We start from the raw sequence: 19,594 nt of genomic DNA, 5'->3' as shown, positions 1-19,594 counted from the left end.
CTCCTCTTCTCCACTTTAGGCCCATGAGGCCCATTAACCCCCCCTGGGGGGTTCTGGTAACCCCCCGGTACTCCGGTTTTATCCGAAACTTCCCCGGAACACTTCTGGTGTCCGAATATTGCCGTATAATATATCAATCTTTATGTTTCGACCATTTCGAGACTCCTCATTATGTCCGTGATCATATCCGGGACTCCGAACTAACTTCGGTACATCAAAACTAATAAACTCATAATATAACTGTCATCGAAACCTTAAGCATGCGGACCCTACGGGTTCGAGAACAATGTAGACATGACCGAGACACGTCTCCGGTCAATAACCAACAGCGGAACCTGGATGCTCATATTGGCTCCCACGTATTCTACGAAGATCTTTATCGGCCAGACCGCATAACAACATACGTTGTTCCCTTTGTCATCGGTATGTTACTTGCCCGAGATTCGATCGTTGGTATCTCAATACCTAGTTCAATATCGTTACCGGCAAGTCTCTTTACTCGTTCCGTAATACATCATCTCGCAACTAACTCATTAGTTGCAATGCTTGCAAGGCTTATGTGATGTGCATTACCGAGAGGGCCCAGAGATACCTCTTCGACAATCGGAGTGACAAATCCTAATCTCGAAATACGCCAACCGAACATGTACCTTTGGAGACACCTGTAGAGCTCCTTTATAATCACCCAGTTACGTTGTGACGTTTGGTAGCACACAAAGTGTTCCTCCGGCAAACGGGAGTTGCATAATCTCATAGTCATAGGAACATATATAAGTCATGAAGAAAGCAATAACAACATACTAAACGATCGGGTGCTAAGCTAATGGAATGGGTCATGTCAATCAAATTATTCTCCTAATAATGTGATCCCGTTAATCAAATGACAACACATGTCTATGGTTAGGAAACATAACCATCTTTGATTAATGAGCTAGTCAAGTAGAGGCATACTAGTGACGTTTAGTTTGTCTATGTATTCACACAAGTATTATGTTTCCGGATAATACAATTCTAGCATGAATAATAAACATTTATCATGATATAAGGAAATAAAATAATAACATTATTATTGCCTCTAGGGCATATTTCCTTCACGTATCGACTCCCTGGGGCCGACGAAGATGATGTGATGACCCTCAGCGCCTGCATAAGCTGGTCCATGCTTTGGCCGAAGAGCCAGATTCATTTGGGGGCGGGGGACACCACCCCACAGACAACACCGCCAGTCGTGCCGGCGCCAAGCCATGGCAAGACCGCCACAACGCTACCACCGTCAGCTGATCCGAACATGCATATGGCACAGGATCCGGACGACGACGACGGTACATTTACCAGGGTCGACAAGTACTTCAACGAGCATGGGTATGGCGACGAATTCTTGGGGCCTCCTTCTCAAGAACCCAACCCTGCAAAAGACGATCGCGATCTAGCTGGTACCGCGGAGAAACCCAATATCAACATGCGTTGTCTGGCGTTCAGTTCTCAGGAGACACCTCCAGCTGCCGCCTTCACCGAGCCTCACATAGTCGAGGTGCGAAATATTATCAGCCCCAACACACTCAAGAAGGTGGTCTCTGAGCGGAACTCGATCCCGTTACAGTAGAAGAAGCAGAAGGGACAGAAAAGAAAGAATAACAAGGGTGCGAGCTAGCCGGCACCAAGTATGATCCATGCTCAGGATGGGCCACCTTCATCTAAGGATATCTCGAGGAGGGTGCATGTGGCGGGTAGGCCGATGCTACCAACTAATCTGCTCAATGCTGCAATCGGTGCTATGCGGAGTCTGCATGATAGTGTTCTTTCTTTGGAGAAGCGGCGTCTCTCCGAGAATGATGTGGCATACCCAGTTTTCGTGGCCAAGGTGCCAGAGGGCAAGGGCTTTGTCGATAGCACCATCGGGGGTATGATCGTCCTGCGGTTTGATGACATCTTTGCTATGTTTAACCTTCATCCGCTGCACTACACCTTCATTCGGCTATTTTCGCTCAGTACGGAGATGCGGATCATTAGAGACAAGACCCTGGACATCGTGATAGTCGACCCATTCTACATGTGTGCCAAGATCTTGGGCAGAGCTGGGGACCGGCAAGTCGCAAGTTCATACCTCAAAGGCCTCATTCTGGCAAACCCAGATAAGGATAACTTCCTCGTGCCTTACTTTCCCGAGTAAGTCATCCCCTCACCTCCCCGTAACATATGATTTCTTAGATTTCGATCGTTCTTTTTTTTCTAACATTCCATGTTTTGTGCAGTGACACACGTTGCACACTCATCCTCTTAAGCCCGAACTATTCCATGGCCACGTATTTTGACTAGGACCATCAGTCGAATAAAGACTACACAAATATCAAGAAAGTTCTTGATGATGTTCTCCCCGGCTACGCAAAATCTGGAGGCACCTTTAGGAGGCCAATTTTTAGGTACGACAAGCACGTGTTCACCCACGTAACGACGTTCCCCTGTGTCAAGCAGCCGCCTGGCGGTCAGAAGGATGCCTACTACGCCCTCCATCACATGCGGGCAATCGTACGAGACCATAAGCACCTTGTGCTACCAAATAGTCTCAAAGATTGGGCCGCACGCTTGTCGGCAATCCAGGACGCGGACCTCAGACAAGAATTCTTTCGCATCCAGTCAGAGTTTGCGGAAATCATCCATCAAGATGTCCTTCGTACCTCGGGGCAGTTCTACCTCAAATATCAGCCGTCCAACAGTGAAATAGAAACAACGCTACAAATGCAGGCTGACAACGATCGTGATTTCATGACCATCACGAAAGACGGTGGCTTGATCCACGCTCCGGTCCCTGAGTCGAGTTGAAAGTAGTGATGCTATGTAGTTCTGAAATATCGATTAGCTCATGTTGTAATTAAACTTTAATGAAATTGTATGTCTCTTTGGTTTGGACAGTCATTCAACTTATATGTAATCGATGCTATTTATTAGTAGGACCATGAATCGTGCTATTAATGTGTTGCTTTTCTCTTCCGATCCTTTTTTTGCATACTTATATATTGCTTATGTATTGTCCGTGAACTGCTACTAACGTTTTGTTTGTCTAGTGCATAGAGATGCCGTCGTATGTCATGTACAAGGGTAAGGTTCCTGGAGTCTACGACGACTGGGAGGAGTGTCGGAGACAGGTTCACCGTTTCAGCGGTAACAGTTACAAAGGGTACACCACTAGGGTGGAGGCGGAAGCTAGATACGCGCGCTATCTAGCGGGAGAGAGGAGGGAGCGAAGGAGGAAGCAGATGAAGACCAGTTTCATTGCGATGATGCTCATCGTGACCGCAGCTCTCTTCTATGTGATGGTAGTTTAGATGATCGATATCGACTTTGTAATGTGACGACAAACTCGCTACTCGCGGTCTCGAGACTTGTAATGTTCTAACTTTGTTCGGTACTTTGAATTCAGAGACTAATATGATGACTTGTATTCAAAGACTAATCTTCTATTGTATTCGATAAATCTGCTTTTTATATGTTGTGCTGTTTATATTCTGTGCTGTAATGTATTTTGTAACCTGTGCAAATATCAGAAAAGAAAAAAATCCTAATATTCATAGTAGTGGCGCACCTTGTTCAGCATTAGTGGTGCACCAGGGGTAAATACTAGTGGCGCATTATGGGGCATAATAATGGAGCACTTGGGGGCATACATGAAGGTAAATATGGCCCCCTAGGAGGCATAGTAATGGCGCACTGTCAGGTGCGCCACTATTATCTGGTATACTAATGGCGCACCATTAGTATTTGTTACTAGTGGTGTGGTAATAGTGGCGCACCTATAGTGCGCCATTAATGGCCAAAGTAGGTGTGCCACTAACAGGCCTTTTTCTAGTAGTGTGATAAAAACAGAATTTTTGATGTGGAATGCTACCTAGCATAATTTTCAATGCAATTTTCTTTATTGTGGCATGAATGTTCAGATCCGAAAGATTCAAGACAAAAGTTTAATATTGACATAAAAATAATAATACTTCACGCATACTAACAAAGCAATCATGTCTTCTCAAAATAACTTGGCCAAAGAAAGTTATCCCTACAAAGTCATATAGTCTGGCTATGCTCTATCTCCATCACACAAAGTATTTAATCATGCACAACCCCGATGACAAGCCAAACAATTGTTTCATACTTTTGACATTGTCAAACTTTTTCAATCTTCACGCAATACATGAGCATGAGCCATGGATATAGCACTATAGGTAGAATAGAATGGTGGTTGTTGAGAAGACAAAAAAGGAGAAGATAGTCTCACATCAACTAGGCATATCAATGGGCTATGGAGATTCCCATCAATAGATATTAATGTGAGTGAGTAGGGATTGCCATGCAACGGATGCACTAGAGCTATAAGTGTATGAAAGCTCAACAAAAGAAATTAAGTGGGTGTGCATCCAACTCGCTTGCTCACGAAGACCTGGGACATTTTGAGCAAGCCCATCATTGGAATATACAAGCCAAGTTTTATAATGTAAAATTCGCACTAGTATATGAAAGTGACAACATAGGAGACTCTCTATCATGAAGATCATGGTGCTACTTTGAAGCACAAGTGTGGTAAAAGGATAGTAACATTGTCCATTCTCTATTTTTCTCTCATTTTTTCTTTTCTTTTTTTATTTGGGCATTTTCTGTTTTTTAGGGCCTCTTTTTTTATTTTTTATTTTTCGTCCGGAGTCTCATCCCGACTTGTGGGGAAATCATAGTCTCCACCATCCTTTCCTCACTTGGGACAATGCTCTAATAATGATGATCATCACACTTTTATTTACTTACAACTCAAAAATTACAACTCGATACTAGAACAAATTATGACTCTATGTGAATGCCTCCGGTGGTGTACCGGGATATGCAATGAATCAAGAGTGACATGTATGAAAGAATTATAAAGGTGGCTTTTCCACAAATATGATGTCAACTACATGCTCATGCAAAGCAATATGACAATGATGAAACGTGTCATAACAAACGGAACGGTGGTAAGTTGCATGGCAATATATCTCGGAATGGCTATGGAAATGCCATAATAGGTAGGTATGGTGGCTGTTTTGAGGAAGGTATATGGTGGGTGTATGGTACCGGCGAAAGTTGCACGGTACTAGAGAGGCTAGCAATGGTGGAAGGGTGAGAGTGCGTATAATCCATGGACTCAACATTAGTCATAAAGAACTCACATACTTATTGCAAAAATCTATTAGTTATCGAAACAAAGTACTACGCGCATGCTCCTAGGGGGATAGATTGGTAGGAAAAGACCATCGCTCGTCCCCGACCACCACTCATAAGGAAGACAATCAATAAATAAATCATGCTCTGACTTCATCACATAACGGTTCACTATACGTGCATGCTACGGGAATCACAAACTTTAGAACAAGTATTTCTCAAATTCACAGCCACTCAACTAGCATGACTCTAATATCACCATCTTCATATCTCAAAACAATCATCAAGTATCAAACTTCTCATAGTATTCAATGCACTTTTTATGAAAGTTTTTATTATACCCATCTTGGATGCCTATCATATTAGGACTAATTTTATAGCCAAAGAAAATTACCATGCTGTTCTATAAGAATCTCAAAATAATATAAGTGAAGCATGAGAGATCAATAATTTCTATAAAATAAAACCACCACCGTGCTCTTAGAAGATATAAGTGAAGCACTAGAGCAAAATTATCTAGCTCAAAAGATATAAGTAAAGCACATAGAGTATTCTAATAAATTCCGATTCATGTGTGTCTCTCCAAAAGGTGTGTACGACAAGGATGATTGTGGTAAACTAGAAAGCAAAGACTCAAATCATACAAGACGCTCCAAGCAAAGCACATATCATGTGGTGAATAAAAATATAGCCTCAAGTAAAGTTACATATGGATGAAGACGAAAGAGAGGATGCCTTCCGGGGAATCCCCAAGCTTAGGCTTTTTGTTGTCCCTGAATTTTACCTTGGGGTGCCTTGGGCATCCCCAATCTTAGGGTCTTGCCACTCCTTATTCCAAAATCCATCAAATCTTTACCCAAAACTTGAAAACTTCACAACACAAAACTCAATAGAAAATCTCACGAGCTCCGTTAGTATAAGAAAACAAACCACCACTTCAAGGTACTGTAATTAACTCATTATTTATTTATATTGGTGTTAAAACTACTTTATTCCAACTTCTCTATGGTTCATACCCCCCGATACTAGCCATAGATTCATCAAAATAAGCAAACAACACACGAAAAACAGAATCTGTCAAAAACAGAACAATATGTATTAATCTGTAGGTTTTGAATACTTCTGTAACCCCAAACATTCTTATATAAATTTGTGGACGTGGGGAATTTTTCTATTAATCATATGCAAAAATAATCAACCTAATCGCACTCTCCCGCAAAAAATGGCAGCAAATCTCGTGAGCGCTAAAGTTTCTGTTTTTACAGCAAGATCGCAAAGACTTCCCCCAAGTCTTCCCAAAGGTTCTACTTGGCACAAACACTAATTAAAAACATAAAACCACATCTAAACAGAAGCTAGAAGAATTATTTATTACTAAACAGTAACAAAAAGCAATAAACAAAAATAAAATTGGGCTGCCTCCCAACAAGCGCTATCATTGAACGCCCTTAGCTAGGCATTGATAATTTCAATGATGCTCACATGAAAGACAAGAATTGAAGCACAAAGAGAGCATCACGAAACACATGAAAAACACATCTAAGTCTAACATACTTCCTATGCATAGGCATCTTAAAGGCAAACAAATTATCATAGCAAGCAAAAACTAGCATATGCAAGGAAGCGGAAAGAAACAATAGCAATCTCAATATAACGAGATGTAATTTAGTAACATGAAAATTTCTACAATCATATTTTCCTCTCTCATAATAATTTCATGTGGGATCATAAGCAAATTCAACAAAATAGCTATCACATAAAATATTTTCAACACGATCCACATGCATGCAAAGTTTACACTCTTCCAAAATAGTGGGATTAGCATTAACTTAAGTCATGACCTCTCCAAACCCACTTTTATCAAAGATTGCATAAGTTGAACATTCTCCAAATACGTGGGGTCTAAAGTTGACACAACCCACTTTCAATATTGCAAACATTATTATCAATCTTATATTCATCATGGGGCTTAAATAAATTTTCAAGATCATAAGAAGAATCACCCCAATCATGATCATTGCAACAAGTAGTGGACATAGCAAAACTAGCATCCCCAAGCTTAGGGTTTTGCATATTATTAGCACAATTGACATTATTAGAATTTATAATAGCATCATTGCAATCATGCTTTTCATCGAAGGAACTATCAAGTATGGGTGCAATAGTAATGATCTCATGTTTAACATAAGGAACTATAGCAAATTCATTTTCATAAATATTGCCATCATAGCCACAAGAATAGCAAGCATCATGTTCATCAAGCAATATTTCAATCAAATCATCGGAATCATAATTATCTATAGATTCATGCATATCATTATTTTCTTCTAAAGCAGCGGTCATTCTTTCAATAAATTCTTTGACATAGACATTATGAGCATAGTTTTCATAGCAATATTTAAGTATGTCAAAATTTCAGATTCGTAGAGAGTAACATCATACTTTTCAATCAAAGAAGCAACTTCATAAGCACCCTTAAAAGCAACAAATTCTTCAATTTGTTCGACATTGTAGTAACTATAAACACCCTTTGCATAAGAACATAAGATTTTATTATCATTAGACTCACAATGGTAGGGGAGGTGTTTTTTAGGGTTCTTAGAGCAACAAGTAAAACCATAAATTTCACAAAGATTCCAAGCATAACACAACAATCTGTTTATTTGATCCCATAAGAGTCTCCCTCTTTCAGACAAATGGTGACACACAAAATGAGCTTGCTCACATAAAGATTTCCCGTCAACCAGGCTAGTTGGGGTTTCAGCACGAGCGCATAAGGATCAAAGATGATCCAAGTAGAACACTCTAAGTGGATCCATATCTATAGATTTTTAGCAAGCAAAGACGCAAGCAAATGGAAGGCACGTGGAAACACAAACTAAGATACATACAGGAAGAAGGAAAAGAAAAGGCAAAGGTTTTCGAAAATCATTTTAGAAGTGGGGGAGAGGAAAATGAGAGGCAAATGTCAAATAATGTAATGCGAGGGATAAGAGTTTGTGATGGGTACTTGGTATGTCTTGACTTGTGCGTAGATCTCCCCGGCAATGGCGCCAGAAATCCTTCTTGCTACCTCTTGAGCATGCGTTGGTTTTCCCTTGAAGAGGAAAGGGTGATGCAGCAAAGTAGCATAAGTATTTCCCTCAGTTTTTGAGAACGAAGGTATCAATCCAGTAGGAGACTACACGCAAGTCCCTCGTACCTGCACAAACAATTAAGAACCTTGCAACCAATGTGATAAAGGGGTTGTCAATCCCTTCACGGCCACTTGCAAAAGTGAGATCTGATAAAGATAATAAGATAAATATTTTTGGTATTTTTGTTGTATAGATTGGAAAATAAAGATTGCAAAATAAACGACGACAGAAATGGCTAGTTGACGGGAGATTAATATGATGGAGAATAGACCTGGGGGACATAGGTTTCACTAGTGGCTTCTCTCAAGATAGCAAATACTACGGTGGGTGAACAAATTACTGTCGAGCAATTGATAGAAAGGTGCATAGTTATAAAAATATCTAGGCATGATCATGTATATAGGCATCACGTCCGCGACAAGCAGACCGAAACGATTCTGCATCTACTACTATTACTCCACACATCGACCGCTATCCAGCATGCATCTAGAGTATTAAGTTCATAAGAACAGAGTAACGCATTAGGCAAGATGACATGATGTAGAGGGATAAACTCAAGCAGTATGATATAAACCCCATCTTTTTATCCTCGATGGCAACAATACAATATGTGCCTTGCTGCCCCCGCTGTCACTGGGAAAGGACACCGCAAGATTGAACCCAAAGCTAAGCACTTCTCCCATTGCAAGAAAGATCAATCTAGTAGGCCAAACCAAACTGATAATTCAAAGAGACTTGCAAAGATATTAAATCACGCATAAAAGAATTCAGAGAAGAATCAAATATTGTTCATAGATAATATTGATCATAAACCCACAATTCATCGGATCTCAACAAACACACCGCAAAAAGAATTACATCGAATAGATCTCCAAGAGGATCGAGGATAACTTTGTATTGAGATCCAAAGAGAGAGAAGAAGCCATCTAGCTAATAACTATGGACCCATAGGTTTGTGGTAAACTACTCACACATCATCGAAGAGGTTATGGTGTTGATGTAGAAGCCCTCCGCGATCGATTCCCCCTCCGGCGGAGTGCCGGAAAAGGCCCCAAGATGGGATCTCATGGGTACAGAAGGTTGCGGCGGTGGAAATAGGGTTTCGTGGTGCTCCTGGATGTTTTTGGGGTATATGGGTATATATAGGAGGAAGAAGTAGGTTGGTGGAGCTGCGAGGGGCCCACGAGGGTGGGGGCGCGCCCACCCCCCTGGGGCGCGCCCTCCTGCCTCGTGGCCTCCTTGCTTCTTTCTTGACGTCCGTTCCAAGTCCCCTGGATCACGTTTATTCCAAAAATAACTCTCCCGAAGGTTTCATTCCATTTGGTGCAACAAGGACAAGAATCTTGTTGACATCCAGGGCCAATGCAAGATCTAGGGCAACAAGGAGCATGAGAAGGACTCAGTGGTTCACCTCGCTGAGGCTATCATCCACCCCTACTATAGAGACATGAAAGATTCGTGCAACAAGGACAAGCATGCCTAGCACTCGGTCTGGATGAAGAAACTCGATAAAGCTCACATCGTGTACGCGGCCAAGGAGGCGTACAAGAGCTACGACATGTACAGGCGGATCGTTGACATGAGGAAGTGCCTCCTTCCCCAAAACGGCCAGGTGTCTAGCTGGAAGCAGCGCAATGGCAAGCGTCATCGCAACAGTAAGTAGATGGTTAGATCATCGTTTCTCCTACTTTAGTATGCATGTAATTGCTTACTTTGGTGTGTGGAAATGTTATGTGTGTAGTCACTTGTGTAATTGTACGCTTAATTTGGTTATGCAATGCTGTCTTTTTAAGTATATATGTTGATGCTCTGTAGACAGAGGATAGATGTTGTGCGGACAAATAAAATCACATCGCACATGGACTAAACAATGGAACCCGTCGGTGATGTTTTCATCAATCACTCACAATTGTATACCAGTGATCGTTTGCTCACAACACACACGGCTTGTTAGCAGTAATCGTCTATGTTGTTATGGGTCTTCGCACATGTTTTCGATTACAGACCTGTTTGCCGCATATCACACACATCTTGTAAAGTTGAACCATTTCTGTTCTCTTGTCTCAACACAAACAATTCATCCGAGTGAACCGCATGCCGTATATCACACACACCTTGATCTGGCTGACCATTTCTTTTGGGTTGCCTAATCACAAATAGTTCATCCGAGTGAACCATATGCTATATATCGCACATGCCTTCATCTGGCTGCCCATTTCTTTTGTTCCTCCTCATTGCAAACAGTTAATTGAACTGAACCGTATGCCCTGCATCGCACACACAACTAAAATCTGAACCGTGTTTGATGCATACTCCATCGCGAACGTTTTGCACCTTTTTTACGGTTATTTTACACCACCATTTGGGATTATTGCATCACACTTAGTTTCGTCGAAGGGTCTCTGATCATAGTGTCGTGTTAGCAGCATCCTGCAGTAGTGCTTGCTGGTAATGAGATTGAACTAGGTATGAAGATACCGACGATCAAATCTCGGACAAGTAACATACCGATGGACAAAGGGAATTACGTATGTTGTCATAACGGTTCGAACGATAAAGATCTTCGTATAATATGTAGGGGGCAATATGGGTATCCAGGTTCCGCAATTCGTTATTGACCGGAGAGGTGTCTTGGTCATGTCTACATAGTTCTTGAACCCGTAGGGTCCGCACAATTAACATTTGTTGACGATATAGTGTTATATGCGTTATATGTTTTGGCGACCAAATGTTGTTCGGAGTCCCATATGAGATCATCGACATGATGAGGAGTCATGAAATGATCTAGAGGTAAATATTAATATATAGGACGATGGTATTTTGACACCGGAAGTGTTTCGGGACGTACCGGGAAGGACTCGGGTCACCAGAAGGGGTTCCGGGCACACCCTCCGGCAAGATATGGGCCTTATGGGCCAAACTAAAGGAGGGGATAGACCATCCCACAAGGGGGCTGGTGTCGTGGTTCTAACTCTGACAGTGATGTAGGGGGGTAAGTATGGAGAGGCGAGGTCTTAGCTATGGAGAGGTTGTAAGGACGCAAGGTTTACGAGTTCAGGCCCTTCTCGGAGGAAGTAACAACCCCTATGTCTCGGTGCCCGGAGGCGGTCGACTGGATTATGTGTGTATGAGTTACAGAGGTGCGAACCCTTGTCTCGGAGGAGGGGGGTGGCTTATATAGAGTGCGCCAGGACCCCGGCCAGCCCACGTTACGAAGGGTTCAATGTACATTAAGGTAGGGCGTTACTGATAACGCTAGTAATAAAGTGCTATGATGACCATAAAAGCTACTTAATGACCGACCGTTAGCGTGCGGAGTGATTTTAGGTCTCCTGGCCGTCGAGTGGTTGGATCTTGGTCGAGTAATTGCTTCTTGGTCGAATGTCTTCGAGTCTGTCGAGTGGCACACCTCCAAGTCAATTGAAAGGTGATTTATTCTAGAAGTGCCCTTGGGTAGGGCAGTTAGGACAGGTCCGTGACCCTACCCTAGGTACATAGCTTCATCATTAGCCCCCGAATGGATCGAGGTTTGAGTGGGGAAGGAGTTGAGGACTTCTCCGACTCGTTTTCTATGCCGTGAGCATATCTTGTTTCGGATCAACGGACCTGAGTGATGACAGCAACTCCCTTTTTAGTCGCCTTGATCCATTCTTAATTCTTCGCCGAGTGAGTTTCTTTACTTGTAAGGCTCCGAGTGACGGTGCGGAGGAGATCTTTAATTTGGTTTGATAAGTTATTTGCTGCCCGTGGATTTAGTGGGATCCGAATTTTGGGAAGCGCGCGGGACGGGGGAGGCCGCAGTAATCGGACAAGATAGAGCGGAGTCGCCTCGATCCCTGCACCACCTTTTTCGCCATGTATCGCTCGTGCGGTCGTTACGGGCTTTGACAGAGCCATCTGGGCCTACCTGTCAGCCACTCGGAAGCGGCCTCATATAAGGCGTTGTACCGGAGTCTCCCGAACAGTGCGCCCCATTATCTCTTCTCCTCCTCACGCCTCTTCTCTGCGCTCGCTCTTGCTCCAGCGCCACCGCGCCACACGCGTCTCGTCGGCGACAATGGTGAAGGAGAAGACAGCTGCTCTGGAGCGGGCAAAGAAGGCGACGGCGAGGTCAAAGGGGAAGGCGACGAGCCGGGGCGCATCTTCCTCGCGGACTGGCCTGCCGAAGGGTTGGATCGAGGGCGACTGGATCCACTCGAGGATCTCCCAAGAAGACCTCGATGACCTGGCCGAGGGAGGGCTGATCCCCTACGACTCGGCGCGGCTTCTGGGGAAGGAATCCGAGCCGCAACCCCGGGAGGGTGAGCGCGTTCTTCTTGCCACCCACGTCGACCGTGGGTTTTCCTTGCCTCCTCATCCTTTCTTCCGAGGGTTTCTAAACTTCTTTGGGGCTCAACTCCACCATTTTACCCCCAACTCAATCATTTATCTTGCCACGTTCATTTCCTTGTGTGAGAACTTCTTGGGTTGTCGACCTCACTGGGGTCTTTTCAAGCATATTTTCACTTGTCGCTCCAAGAAAGTAAAAAAGGCTAATCCGAGTGACGAGAGGACCCAAGTGATCCAGATGTGTGGGGGTCTTGGCATCCAGACAAGGGGAAAAAGCTCCTTTCCGGCCATGATTCTTCCCGATTCAGTTCGCGGATGGCAGTCGACCTGGTTCTACTGCAAAGACCAGTCGACGCCAGGGCAATCGACTGGCCTCCCTCCCTTTACCATGGACCGAGTGGAAAAACCCTCCCCTTTGAAGGTGCTCCCAGAGGAGAAGGCGCACGTGAAGGTGTTGGTCAACCGAGTGGTCCAGCTCATTCGTGACGGGGTCACTGGTATGGATCTCTTGGAGGTCTTCCTTCAGCGGCGCATCCAGCCTCTCCAAGCCCGAGACCACCCGATGTGGATGTACTCGGGTCTAGAAGACTCCACTCGGATCTACCCGGAGGAGGTCGATGACGACACGCTGGAGAAGTGGCTGTCGAGCATTACCAGGAACAAGGACAATCCCAGAGGAGCCAGTAGAGTTCTCCCATTCGACCAGTCGCGTGCACCAGAGCAGGTCTGATTCTGAATTTTTGCTTGTAATCTGAATTCACTCGCGCAGCTGTCTGTATTGCGTCGACTGACTTTGTTCTCCCTGCTTTCTTTCAGGCCATTACTAAAATGTATTCGATGCCCAACGGGGAGCAAGAGCAAGCTTGACGAGTGGACTTCTGATGGTGAAGGGGATGGTGGAAGTGACGACTCAAGTGATGGGGAAGAAGTCGAGTCGCCTCCTCGCATAGAGAGACGATCCAAGCTTGGCCAAGAACGGCCGAGTGCCCGTGACAAGGCAACTGCTCAGGCCGGCCAGTCTTTGAAGCATCCTCGGGTCTCTTCACCAACCCCGACTAAGAAGGCGCGAAAGCACCCCAAAGTTGCAGAGCCGAAGACTCGGAAGGCGCTGCCAAAGATCAAGATCGATATCCCTGTCGCCTCCACGTGAGTGTCTCTCCTTGTATTCACTCGACGCTCCGCGCTGTTTGTTTTTCTTGTTTTAACTGGATGAACTTTGGAATTGTTAGCGCTGCCACTTCCGGGACCTCAACTTACAGAGATGATGATGAGGTGATGGAGGATGCGGTCACTTCTAATCCAGGTATGATTTCCGCCATACTATCTTTCTTTGGTCGATTCAACTACATCGTGCACCACTGGGTGACGTGATTTTGGCAATTTGAACTTTGCACAACTCCCAACATTATTGACCTCCCTGATGATGATGAAGAGCCCGAGAGGTCTTTGACGAGGAAGAGTAGGCGAGCTCCTGCAAGTGAGGCGCTACAGTCGACGCCGAGGGCGGAACCAGTCGTTCAGGACACTGGTGACGTCAATCGGGGTTCTGTTACCTTCGCGGAGCCCCTGTCGAGTGCCTTGCCTTCTTCTTCGACTGCTCAGGCCCCTGTCGACCCGCCTTTAGTTTTTGTGACCCATCATGTCCCAGAGGACGAGATAAATGCTGCTAGGGAAGCCATACGCCAGGCGGGCATTATGATGGAGAAGATGAAGATGGTGCGGGACGCCAGCCAAGCCGCCTATGATGCCAGCTCGGCTCTCTAGAGCAACATTCAGGTTAGTCAGCTATCTGAAGATTCTTTCCGAAAATCTTTGCATCTGTACACCCACTGGGTGCGTCGATTGAAGTTTTGGACTAGTTGAGACTACGGTGGACTGTTGGCAGTCGACTGTAGTCTTTGTATTTTGCCGAATGTATAAACTAAACTGCTAGTTTGTCTCTTCCACTCGACTTCGGCGGGTCGGTCGAGTGGGATCAGAACCGGTGGGGGCACGCTAAGTGCACCCACTGGGTGTAGTCCCCGAGACTATGGTGGACTGCTGGCAGTCGACTATAGTCTGAGTTCTACTTTCTTTCTCTCTTTTTTTTCTTTTTGAACTCGACTTCGGCGGGCCGGTCGAGTGGGATCAGAACTGGTGGGGGCACGCTAAGTGCACCCACTGGGTGTAGTCCCCGAGACTATGGTGGACTGCTGGCAGTCGACCGTAGTCTTAGTATTTATTGCCTTTGTTGTTGTTTTTGCTGTAACGATAACTTCTCCCCTTTGATTTCAGAAATCTTGCAATCTTGGAGCTCGCTTTGCTGACTTGGAGAAGCAGCAGATTCAACTAAACCTTGATCTGGAGCTGGCCAGGACAGAGCTGCAAAAGGTCAGAGACGGCGCCGCATGTAAGACGATTTTGTCGATTGGTTAGTTTTTGGGCTTGAGAACCCTTCTGCTATTTCCGAATCAATCATCATTTCTTTGCAGAAAAACTGAGAGAAGCTCTGGCGAAGAAGGATCGGGACTTGGTTGCTGCCCGTAAGGAGGCTGACGACAAGACCGCTCTGGCCGAACAGAAGCTGGCTTCGGTCGGCCAATTAGAAGAAGAGAATACCAGGCTGAAGACCGCTCTGAATGAAGCCAACAGGGAGTGTACACGTTGGAAGAAGGATAACCTCAACCTGAACGAAAAGATGGAAGGTATCACTCGCAGGAGGGACGATCTGGAGAGCTACTTGAGGAGCCTCGCCAAGAAGTTGTACATCAAGCTTGAAGGTGCACATTCAGTTCCGACTGGTGTTTTTTTGTGTCGACTCAGTGTATGAAAATTGACTTATCCTTGGATCATGAATGCAGAGTTTTGCCAGAACTTTGAAGAGGAGATTGGGTGGATCGAACCAGGTTTGGATCCAATCAACTCTCCCGTGAAAGATGAAACTGCCATGAATCTGCTCCGACTGGAATCCCGCATCGACGGTGCCATGGACTACTTGGCTCGACTGAAGGTCGCCATGTCACGGATTGACCCGGCACTTTGGCCAGAGGCTATGCTCCAAAACGATCTCGAGTCTCTGATGACTCGACTTAATGGAATCCCTGACCGAGTGCAGGAGTGGAAGAAGTCTTCTGCTTGATGTGGCGCTGATGTGGCTCTGTCCTTGGTTCGTGTCCACTGCAAGGAGGTGCGACAAGACAAGCTGGCAGCAATCAAGGTTGCCAACACCCAGAAGCATGACTTCCGAACCTTTATGGAGACTTTCATCGCTGCAGCCACTCGGATAGCCGACGGCGTCGACCTGGATGAGTTCGTCGAGCCTGCCAGCCCTCCTCCCGCGGAGTGAACAAACTCTTATGTCCCACCTTAAATTTGCCTCGGAATGCCGAGTGGTTTTTGTAACCGTTAAACTTTTTCGGGCTGCATGCCCGAGTACTTCGATCTGTGGTCTGGAACCTTTGGATCTTATCTGAACTTGATTTATCGTTGAATATCTTCATGAATTATCTGTTGAGTGGAACTTGTTCTTCACTCGAAATAACTTTGTATTTGTGGTGCAACTCCGAAGGAGAAGGTAGCAGTCGATTCGCACCTCATCGTCCTTGCGGGTTGGGATGTGTTCCGTACTTACTCGATAGGATTTTTAAACACTTAGGCGAGCACTGGGCTGCAGCTAAGCCTCCGAGTGGGAGTCTGGCTCACCACTCGGTAGTATTTTTAAACACTTAGGCGAGCACTGGGCTGCAGCTAAGCCTCCGAGTGGGAGTCTGGCTCACCACTCGGTAGGATTTCTAAACACTTAGGCGAGCACTGGGCTGCAGCTAAGCCTCCGAGTGGAGGTCTGCTCTCCACTTGGTAGGATTTTTTTCAAACTTAGGCGATTACTGGACTGCAGCTAAGCCTCCGAGTGGGAGTCTGTCTCACCACTCGGTAGGATTTTTAAACACTTAGGCGAGCACTGGGCTGCAACTAAGCCTCCGAGTGGGAGGTCTGCTCTCCACTCGGTAGGATTTTTGAACACTTAGGCGAGCACTGGGCTGCAGCTAAGCCTCCGAGTGGGAGTCTGGCTCACCACTTGGTAGTATTTTTAAACACTTAGGTGAGCACTGGGCTGCAGCTAAGCCTCCGAGTGGGAGGTCTGCTCTCCACTCGGTAGGATTTTTGAACACTTAGGCGAGCACTGGGCTGCAGCTAAGCCTCCGAGTGGGAGTCTGGCTCACCACTCGGTAGAATTTTTAAACACTTAGGCGAGCACTGGGCTGCAGCTAAGCCTCCGAGTGGGAGGTCTGCTCTCCACTTGGTAGGATTTTTTTCAAACTTAGGCGAGTACTGGACTGCAGCTAAGCCTCCGAGTGGGAGGTCTGCTCTCCACTCGGTAGGATTTTTAAACACTTAGGCGAGCACTGGGCTGCAGCTAAGCCTCCGAGTGGGAGTCTGGCTCATCACTCGGTAGGATTTTCAAACACTTAGGTGAGCACTGGGCTGCAGCTAAGCCTCCGAGTGGGAGGTCTGCTCTCCACTCGGTAGGATTTTTTTCAAACTTAGGCGAGTACTGGACTGCAGCTAAGCCCCTGAGTGGGAGGTCTGCTCTCCACTCGGTAGGATTTTTTCAAATTTAGGTGAGTACTGGACTGCAGCTAAGCCTCCGAGTGGGAGTCTGGCTCACCACTCGGTAGGATTTTTAAACACTTAGGCGAGCACTGGGCTGCAGCTAAGCCTCTGAGTGGGAGTCTGGCTCACCACTCGGTAGGATTTTTAAACACTTAGGCGAGCACTGGGCTGCAGCTAAGCCTCCGAGTGGGAGTCTGGCTCACCACTCGGTAGGATTTTTAAACACTTAGGCAAGCATTGGGCTGCAGCTAAGCCTCTGAGTGGGAGTCTGGCTCACCACTCGGTAGGATTTTTAAACACTTAGGCGAGCACTGGGCTGCAGCTAAGCCTCCGAGCGGGAGTCTGGCTCACCACTCGGTAGGATTTTTAAACACTTAGGCGAGCACTGGGTTGCAGCTAAGCCTCCGAGTGGGAGTCTGGCTCACCACTCAGTAGGATTTTTAAACACTTAGGCGAGCACTGGGCTGCAGCTAAGCCTCCGAGTGGGAGTCTGGCTCACCACTCGGTATGATTTTTAAACACTTAGGCGAGCACTGGGCTGCAGCTAAGCCTCCGAGTGGGAGTCTGGCTCACCACTCGGTAGGATTTTTAAACACTTAGGCGAGCACTGGGCTGCAGCTAAGCGTCCGAGTGGGAGTCTGGCTCACCACTCGGTAGGATTTTTAAACACTTAGGCGAGCACTGGGCTGCAGCTAAGCCTCCGAGTGGGAGTCTGGCTCGCCACTCGGTAGGATTTTTACAAACTTAGGCGAAACGGATTCGCAGCTAAGCCACCCACTGCTTGTCCATTCGACTGGGGGTGGGCGACCGATGCGTAGTCGACTCATGTGCCTTGAGAGCCGCAAAAAGCTCTGAACTTGTCTGAATCAAAGTTTGACCCATTGTCGGTGATGATGCTATGCGGGACTCCATATCTGAATGTTAACTCTCTGACGAAACTGATAGCAGTGCAAGCATCAAATTCTTGATAGGCTTAGCTTCAATCCATTTGGTAAACTTGTCGACTGCCACAAGCACATGTGTGAAACCGCTCCTGCCTGTTCTTAAAGGGCCAACCATGTCCAGTCCCCAAACAGCGAAGGGCCAGACGAGTGGAATGGTCTTCAGGGCCGATGCAGGCTTGTGCGACATGTTGGAGTAGAACTGGCACCCTTCACACTTGTCGACTATCTCTTTTGCCATTTCATTCGCTCTTGGCCAGTAAAATCCCGCTCGGTATGCTTTAGCCACAATGGTCCGAGAGGACGCATGATGACCACAGGTCCCCGAGTGGATATCATCAAGGATCATCTGACCTTCTTCTGGTGTTATACACTTCTGACCGACTCCAGTCGTGCTTTCTCTATACATCTGTCCCTTTATGATTGTAAAGGCCTTGGATCGACGGACGATCTGTCGAGCCTCTTCTTCGTCCTCCGGGAGTTCCTTTCTCAGGATATACACGATGTACGGTATCGTCCAGTCAGGGGTGATTGCCAAAACTTCCATGATTAGGTCAACCACTGCCGGAATTTCAACTTCAGTCAGATCTGTGGCACTCTTTGGCTGCAGGGCTTCATCTGTAAAAGGATCTTCTTGGACTGATGGCGAGTGGATGTGTTCCAAAAACACATTGCTGGGGATGGCTTCTCTCTTGGAGCCTATCTTTGCCAAATCATCAGCCGCTTGATTTTTCAGTCGGGGGATGTGAGGAAGCTCTAACCCCTCGAATTTCTTCTCTAACTTTCTCACTACATTGCAATAACCAGTCATAGCTGGACTTCTGACGTCCCATTCTTTCATCACCTGATTAACCACCAAATCTGAGTCGCCATAGACCATGAGGCAACGGACGCCGAGTGAAATGGCCATGCGCAACCCATACAAAAGTGCTTCATATTCTGCTTCGTTATTGGAGGAATCGAAGTGAATCTGGAGAACATATCTGAGCTTATCTCCTCGGGGGGAAACCAATACTACCCCAGCACCGGAACCATTCAGCATCTTAGATCCATCGAAGAACATGATCCAGTGCTCCGAGTGAACTTAAGTCGGGAGTTGCTGTTCGATCCACTCGGCGACGAAATCTGCAATTGCTTGGGACTTGATAGCTTTCTTTGCCTCAAACTTGATATCTAGGGGAAGAAGTTCAATCGCCCTTTTGGCCACTCGACTAGTTGCATCTCTATTGTGCAAAATCTCTGATAGTGGAGCGTCGCTGACGACTGTAATGGAATGATCAGAGAAGTAGTGTGCAACCTTCTTCGTGGTCATATAAATCCCATATACAAGCTTCTGGTAATGAGGATATCTTTGCTTTGAAGGAGTCAAAACTTCAGAAACATAATCTACTGGGCGCTGAACTTTGAAGGCCTTTCCTTCTT

Source organism: Triticum aestivum, chromosome 5A, assembly GCF_018294505.1.
Source record: "Triticum aestivum cultivar Chinese Spring chromosome 5A, IWGSC CS RefSeq v2.1, whole genome shotgun sequence".
Classification (NCBI taxonomy): Eukaryota; Viridiplantae; Streptophyta; class Magnoliopsida; order Poales; family Poaceae; genus Triticum; species Triticum aestivum.
This window is presented reverse-complemented; position numbering follows the sequence as displayed.